Source organism: Mus caroli, unplaced genomic scaffold, assembly GCF_978045245.1.
Source record: "Mus caroli unplaced genomic scaffold, Mus_caroli_1 scaffold_7, whole genome shotgun sequence".
Lineage (NCBI taxonomy): Eukaryota > Metazoa > Chordata > Mammalia > Rodentia > Muridae > Mus > Mus caroli.
Window position 1 is genome coordinate 55,405,079 of NW_028227262.1, and position 7,976 is coordinate 55,413,054.

At 41.1% G+C, this 7,976-nt stretch overlaps 1 non-coding gene across 1 annotated transcript; it reads left to right on the forward strand.

The window, feature by feature from the left end:
• Window positions 1-4,345: 4,345 nt before the first annotated feature.
• LOC147003880 (small nucleolar RNA SNORA17) lies at window positions 4,346-4,476 on the forward strand. Its single transcript, XR_015047710.1, has one exon. It is a non-coding gene; the product is annotated as a small nucleolar RNA SNORA17 (small nucleolar RNA).
• The last annotated feature ends 3,500 nt before the right edge of the window (window positions 4,477-7,976 follow it).

Below are 7,976 nucleotides of genomic sequence, written 5' to 3' on the forward strand. Positions count from 1 at the left end.
AGCAAACCTGATTTAGTAGTGAATGAGAGGTGCACAAGGCACTTGGCTTCAAGAATTAATAAGCAAAGAAGTCCCTTGCCTTCTCTATGACATTAGGATATTTGTGTGAATATGTCATCATTTGGTGCAGTTTGCCATAGAAACAGACATGAACAACAACACAGTCACAGCACAGCTATTTGTCATTAACTGTAAACCTGTTTTATGGAATTCTGAAGTTTAAGCTCAGAAAGCATTGATTTGTAGATTAAAAGAAAAAAAAACTAGATTCTTGAACCTAAGGGAACTTCTGACTATGGTAGAATTCAGGGGCAAGGTCAGGTCACTCTTTTCTCTGCTGAGAAGTAATCATGTGAGAGAAGCTGCATAACTTGAGAGAGATGGCAAAGGAAAGGTTCTAGAATGAGGCAAGTGTTGAAAAGTGCTAGAAATAACAGCCAGCACTAATTGGATACTCACCATATGTCTGTTGCACGGAAACACTTTGTAGTTACAATGTCATTACAACTTCAGAGTATCTTCCAGGGTTACGGACACAAAGGCTTCCAAGCCAGGAAGAACCAGGCAGGATGTTGTCAGGTGCAGGAGAGCATGCTTGTAAAGACTGTGGCACACTGTCAGTGTGCTCAGACCTCTCCTGAAGCTCTTCACCAGAACAAAATCCTTAGAGCTGCTTTCTCTTGTACAACCCCAATTTGCCAAATAGACTTTGATGTAGTTGCTGCTAATCTTGAAAATCTGTTTTGATATTTCCATGTTCTGCAAATCTATATTTGTTTCCCAAGCAACACTGTAAGATTGAATATTACAAGCTCCCTCTTAAGTGCTAATAATAATAATAATCTTCTAAAACTAAACTAAACTAAAAACCACATAGGCAAACATACAGTTACCCACATCTCTCACCACAGCCTGTGTTTTCTAATCTAATTTGGCAAGAATTCTCAGAAGACTGTCCCCTACATTTCAACTGGGCCCTCTTTGATACTCACTTCTCAGCTGGGATGGTCAAGGGAAGATATTTAAGAAGATTCTAACCAAGACGTAGAGTAGAAGTAGACTTGTTTTTCTGGCACTTTTGATGTGTTTCTTTTATCACATAGTTAGGAGTAACTTCTGGCTTCTACCGTGTTGCCTTCCCCAGCCAGGAGGGGATGAGGGATAGGACAGGCACATCCCCTTGGAGGACATGAACTAAAAGGAACATGTATGACTCGTCCTCATATCTGTCTTTCTCAAAGTCACATGGTGACATCCCTTGGTGCTAGTACATAGCTGTGACAGATAATATCAATAGTTTTCTAGTATCTACTTTTCCTTGACCCTCCCCAAAGCTTTCTCCAAAATTTGCTGACAAGTGGCTCTCAATGAAGTCTCTATTCCCTAGGCTCCTTTGCTGGAATGATGAGATCCACCAGTATCCATTGCTGGTCTGACAACTTGTCTCAGCATTGAATGCACATCTGGCGCATTGCTCTGCAATTTCAAGATCACAGTACTACCTACAAAGGGAATCAATCTTCATAAAGTCCTGGTACAAAACCCTTGGTGGTGATGGTATTCTCAACATTAGGCCACAGTAAGAAAAGATGCTGAGAAATACTATATTGTATTGGGATTTACATGTTCAACCAAATTGTGGATTTTTTTTTAACACAAAGGAAATGAAGTTAGAAATTGGATGACAACTAAAGTTCACTCTTAATCAGAGCATATGATGCACTAAGACAGAAATGCACTTTGTGTTCTTAACTGTATATATGCTCAGAATGGAAAAGTAGTAAGCCCAGGACTCTACCTGACCAGAAAAATAGCAGGAAAACAAGTCTGATGAACACTAAACATTAATAGAAAACAAATCAGACGGTGAAGAAAAACTAGTCCCTGCTGCTTGAAAAGATGAGTTAAGTGGACAAGAAAACAACCCTTTGGCATGACTAAGAAACAAGAGGAGTGGTGCAAGAGAAAGCATTGATGATTCTGGGAGGTGGCTCAGGGAATAAAGAGCTTGCTAAGAAAGTGTGATGGCTGTGTTGGGAAACAGAAAACACATGTAAATCTGGATGCTGTAGCATGCATCTGTAATCTCAGCACACTCAAAGAAGATGGAAGACAGAGGCAAAAGAATCCCTGGGAGTCTCTGGGCCAACTAGAACTGGTGTTCTAAGGTAAGTGACCCTGCCATAGATAGAACGTGAAATGGACACCCAAAGTTGATCTTTAATTCCCCTACATGTCATACACACACACACACACACACACACACATTAATTAATATTAACAATAAAAATTAAGAGTAAGAAGAGGGTCTTTTTGTTACAAAGTATGTAGTATTTATTAATAAGTGGCATTATTTATAAGATTGCAATCCAGGTAATCACATGGCTGAATGGTTGTATGTCTGTCTGAACCCTTTTTTTTTAAATTTTCTTTATTTACATTTCAAATGTTATCCCCTTTCCTAGTTTCCCTTCCGAAAATCCCCTATACCCACCCTCCACCCCCTGCTCCCCAACCCACCTACTCCTGCTTCTTGGCCCTGGCATTCCCTAATACTAGGGCATAGAACCTTCACAGAACCTAAGGCCTCTCCTCCCACTGATGACCGACTATCCTCTGCCACATTTACAGCTAGAGCCACAAGTCTCACCATGTGTTTTCTTTGATCAGTGGTTTAATTCCAAGGAGCTCTGGGGGTACTGCTTAGTTCATATTGATGTTCCTCCTATGGGGCTTCAAACCCCTTCAGTTCCTTGGGTATTTCTCTAGCTCCTTCATTGAGGACCTTGTGCTCCATCCAATGGATGATTGTGAGCATCCACTTTTGTATTTGCCAGGCACTGGCAGAGCTCCTCGGGAGACAGCTATATCAGGCTGCTGTCAGCAAGCTCTTGTTGGCATCTGCCATAGTGTCTGGGTTTGGTGGTTGTTTATGGGATGGATCCTCTAGTGGGGCAGTCTCTGGATGGTCCTTCCTTCAGACTCTGCTCCTAACTTTGTCTCTGTTCCTCCTTCTAAGAAGGATTCTGAGCTTCTGGGCTAATATCCACTTATCAGTGAGTGCATATCATGTGTGCTCTTTTGTGATTGGGTTACCTCACTTAGGATGATATCCTCCAGATATATCCATTTGTCTAAGAATTTCATAAATTCATTGTTTTTAATAGCTGAGTAGTACTCCATTGTGTAAATGTACCACATTTTCTGTATCCATTCCTCTGTTAAGGGACATCTGGGTTCTTTCCAGGTTCTGGCTATTATAAATAAGGCTGCTATGAACATAGTGGAGCATATATCCTGATTACATGTTGGAGAATCTTCTGGGTATATGCTCAGGAGTGGTATTGCTGTTTCCTCTGGTAGAACTAAGTCCAATTTTCTGAGGAACCACCAAACTGATTTCCAGAGTGGTTGTACTAGCTTGCAGTCCCACCAGCAATGGAGGAGTGTTCCTCTTTCTCTACATCCTTGCCAGCATTTGCTGTCACCTGAGTTTTTGATCTTAGCCATTCTGACTGGTGTGAGGTGGAATCTCAGGGTTGTTTTGATTTGCATTTCCCTGATGATTAAGGGTGTTGAACATTTTTTTCAGGTGCTTCTCAGCCATTCGGTATTCCTCAGTTGAGAATTCTTTGTTTAGCTCTGTACCCCATTTTTAAAAATAGAGTTATTTGGTTTTTTTGAGTCCAACTTCTTGAGTTATATATATATATATATATACATATATATATATATATATATATATATATATATATATATATATATATTGGATATTAGCCCCCTAATGGATTTAGGATTGGCAAAGATCTTTCCCAATCTGTTGGTGGCCTTTTGGTCTTATTGACAGTGTCCTTTGCCTTACAGAAGCTTTGCAATTTTATGGGGTCCCATTTGTCAATTCTTGATCTTACAGCACAAGCCATTGATGTTCTATTCAGGAATCTTTCCCCTGTGCCCATATCTTTGATGCTCTTCCCCATTTTCTCCTCTATAAGTTTCAGTGTCTCTGGTTTTATGTGGAGTTCTTTGATCCACTTAGACTTGAGCTTAGTACAAGGAAATAAGAATGGATCAATTCCCATTCTTCTACATGCTAACTGCCAGTTGAGCCAGCACCATTTGTTGAAGATGCTGTCTTCTTTCCCCTGGATAGTTTTAGCTCCTTTGTCAAAGATCAAGTGACCATAGGTGTGTGGGTTTATTTCAGGGTCTTCAATGAACAGGGTCATTTTAAAATTAAATATAGACTGCTGAGTTATATACTGAAAGGATAATTATGGTGGCCAATCTTAGAATGTATGTAAAATTAATTTTTTCTAGAAAAAAGTATTAAAATGAGTGAGAGTCTGGTCCTAGAAGCATTGCAAGTGTGGTTGTTGTGTTGCACGTGCATCAATAGGTGGCAGAGAGGAGAGGGCTATGTCTACACTCAGGGTTCTGACCTGTGAACATCTGAATGATCAGTAGTCCAACACTCTCTGAAAAAAAATGAGCATGAGATAATCACCAGTCCGGTGCCACACGGGCCTTAAAAGGTTCCTAGGGCAGGGAACAAGCCAGAGACTAGAAGAACCTCACCTAGGTCACCTAGGACCATAGATGGCTATAGGGGAAAGGGTAGAGAGTGAGCCCAAGACAGATGACCCTCACATAGGACTACTTTTGAGCCCAAGATGACCACAAGCCTGGTCCCGCAGGGAGCTAACCTAAGATGACAGTCTAGCATCATGTAGGCCTTATGGGACAGATTGTGCCAAGATGACCCCTGCCTGGTGCCATAATGCACAAACAGGACATTGTGCTGCTAAAGCCAACCCTGAGATGATCTCAGGCACTCAGACTGGGGCCACTGAGAGGAGCAAGTAAGTGGTGGCAGAGAGGAGAGGGCTATGTCTACACAGATTCCCCTGTCCCTCAACAGCTGCAACACTCAGGAGAGTGGGTCCTGCACCTTACCTGGGCAGCCCATTAGAGCTGGCTGTGATTTCAGGATCTTTGGTGAGCCTGCCTGGAAAGCATGAGAGTGGGACTGACCAGCTCAGATACCTCTCAGGCCCAGATCCAGGACTTAGAATGGATCCATTCCTACATCTACCCCATCAATGAACTGCTGGAGTGCACTAAAGGGCAGGTGCTATAGATCCAAAAGTACAGGATCTCCATGACACAGGGCAACAGCAGGATATCTGAGAGGAGTCCCAGTGAGATTCCAGGATCAATAGAGTAGCAGAAGCCAGAGGCCTCATATCAGACTAACAAGTCATTTGCAATGAACATTTGCAAACAAAGAAGTGTGGGCAAAAGGGTTTATAGTGGGACATATTGTGACACACTACAGCTTCCACAACAAGAGGATTTTTTTTTCTCTGTTGGAATGGATTGTAAGGGTGGAGTGTGGCTATGAGCTGAGGGAAAGATGAATGGGACTGGGGTGCATTATGTGAAATTTACAGGAAATCAATAAAAGGTTAAAAAAGTACTGAGAGCTAAGATAGAAGTCTGTGGAGAGAATCTAGACTCTAGAGTGCTCTTCAGAAAGTCTAGAGGGAAATCCTAGAGTCACTTATTTTCTGCAAGGTTGATAGGCTGTGATCTCTGTAGAAGTCCCCCTTACTGCAAAAAGAAATCTCTTTGTTGGGGGTGTAGCATACACTTATCTGTGGATATTAGGATAATTATTTAGAATATAGTAGCTGGGTGGTGGTGGTGCATGCCTTTAATCCCAGCAGCACCTGAGGCAGAGGCAAGAGAGTATCTCAGAATGAGAGGCCAGCCTGCTCTCTAAGAGTGAGATCCAAGACAGTCAGGGCTACACAAAGAAACCCTGTCTCAAACAAACCAAAACAACAAAAACAAAACAAAGCTAAACAAACAAAACAAAGAAACTCATATAGTTAGAAGCTATACTGGTTTAGGAAAATGGTCGTGGTAGGTTCTCCTCTAGGGTTCAGGACCTCGCTAGCCATGAATAATTGGCTGGGTTTACAGTAGCAGGCATTTATTCCCTCCAATTGGATGGGATTTATGTTTAATTATATAATATATTATGATGCTGTTAGTTTACTGAAGATATAGGGGCCATCATTGCACCATGGGGGCTATTTTTCCAGGCTCGTCATTGTAGTTCATAGACTTTACAGCTGCATAGAACTCTCAGTTGCCTCTCTCCCATGGAGGCTTGTGCACCCCTTTCAGTGCTATGGTAACTGGTCCTCAAGGAGGAGGCTTTTAGCTCAATTCCAGCTCAGTTCCTCAAAGGCCTGTTTCCACCGTGTTTGGTATCTTTAGCAATAGAGTCTTGCCTTCAAGTTCTGGGAGGCAACCAAGGGCAAAAGCACTGCCATATATTATTTTAGGAGTCTCTTAGTCTCTTCTAACTGAAAATTCAAAGGGAGATTTCCCATGCCCGGGCACTGGGTTTTGGTTCCATAGTTTATACCTTCTAAGTGAAGCATATCAGCCCAAGCGCTATAACTTTATTAAAACTAAACACACACATGCACACACACATGCACACGCACACTTCTCATGTGAGCTTGTAAAATAATGAACATTTCTCTATGGTTTTTCAAATATCTCTAATGTAATTCATCTCTTTCTTTCCCCTCCTTTTGAATTACAACCCCAGCCCCACCAAAAAGATCCCTGTTTTTATTCTCCTACCCACCAAAAACCATATATGTTCTATAATCCATCTATCTAAAATGGGTATCCCCACCCCCACCCCACCCCCATTATGTATGTGTCCCACATTTTCATTAACTACTCATCAGACAAAGGACATTTAGGTTGTTGTGAAAAAAGTGGAAAGAACCACAGCTGAGCAAGTGTCTATGCAGTAGGATGCTAAGGTTTTTAGGCAAATGTCAAGCAGTAGTATAGCCGGGTCATATAGGCCTGTTTTTAGTTTTTTGATAATCGTCCACACTGATTTCCATAGTGGCTGCAGCAGTCTTAGGCATCTTAATTTCTTCTTTGGAGAACTCTGTTCAAATCCATTGCACCTTTTTAAATTGGGTTGTTCTGTTTTTGTTTGGTTGTTGGTTTAGTTTTTTGGTCTTTCTTTTTTCTTTTTTCTTTTTCTTTTTCTTTTTGAGTTCTCTGTATATTCTGGATTAATCCTCTATTGAATGTGTAGCTGTCGGAGAGTTTCCCCATCATGGGGTTACTATGGGATTTCTCTTCACTCAGCTGAATGTTTTCTTTGCTGATTAGAAACGTCTTAGTTTTAGGAGGTTTTGCTTGTCACTTGTTGGCCTCAATCCCTGAATGAATAAAGTCCTGTTCAGAAAGTCCTTCCTGCACTACAGGTAGGTTCTGCCTGTGTTGTTTTCTAGCAGTTTCAGGTTTCTCTTTAAGGCCTTTAATCTATTTGGAGTCAGTTTTGTGCAAAAAAAAAAAAAATGTAGGTTATGATAGATATATGTCCACCTTCATTTCTACATGTGGACATCTAGTTTCCCATCATTGTTGAATATGTCGTGTTTCCTCCAGTATATATATTGTTTGGTTTCTCTGTCAAATACTGTATGGCTATAGTTATGTACATATAAAACACACCTTTATACCTAAGACTTGGGGAACATTGCAGAAGAAGGGGAGGAAAGATTGTAGGAGTCAGAGGATCAGGATGCTTGAGACAGTGTCTTCTAGACATGATGGGGATGCTGCATCCACCAAATCTCCACCTGTAAAATGATCAAACAAATTGGCATGACTATGTAATTGAGGGAAGTTTCTTAAGGCCACACCCCTAAATAAAGAGCTACAGGCAGTTAGTGATTGATGAGGGAGAGAGAGTCCGTTTACTCCAGGGATGAGCCTCTGGTAGGTTATCCAATACTAAGTGTGTGTGTGTGTGTGTGTGTGTGTGTGTGTATGTTTGCTTGTATGTTTGCATATGTACATTTGTATGTGTGTATATGTGATTGTGTTTGTGTTTATATATATATATATATATGTATATATATATATAT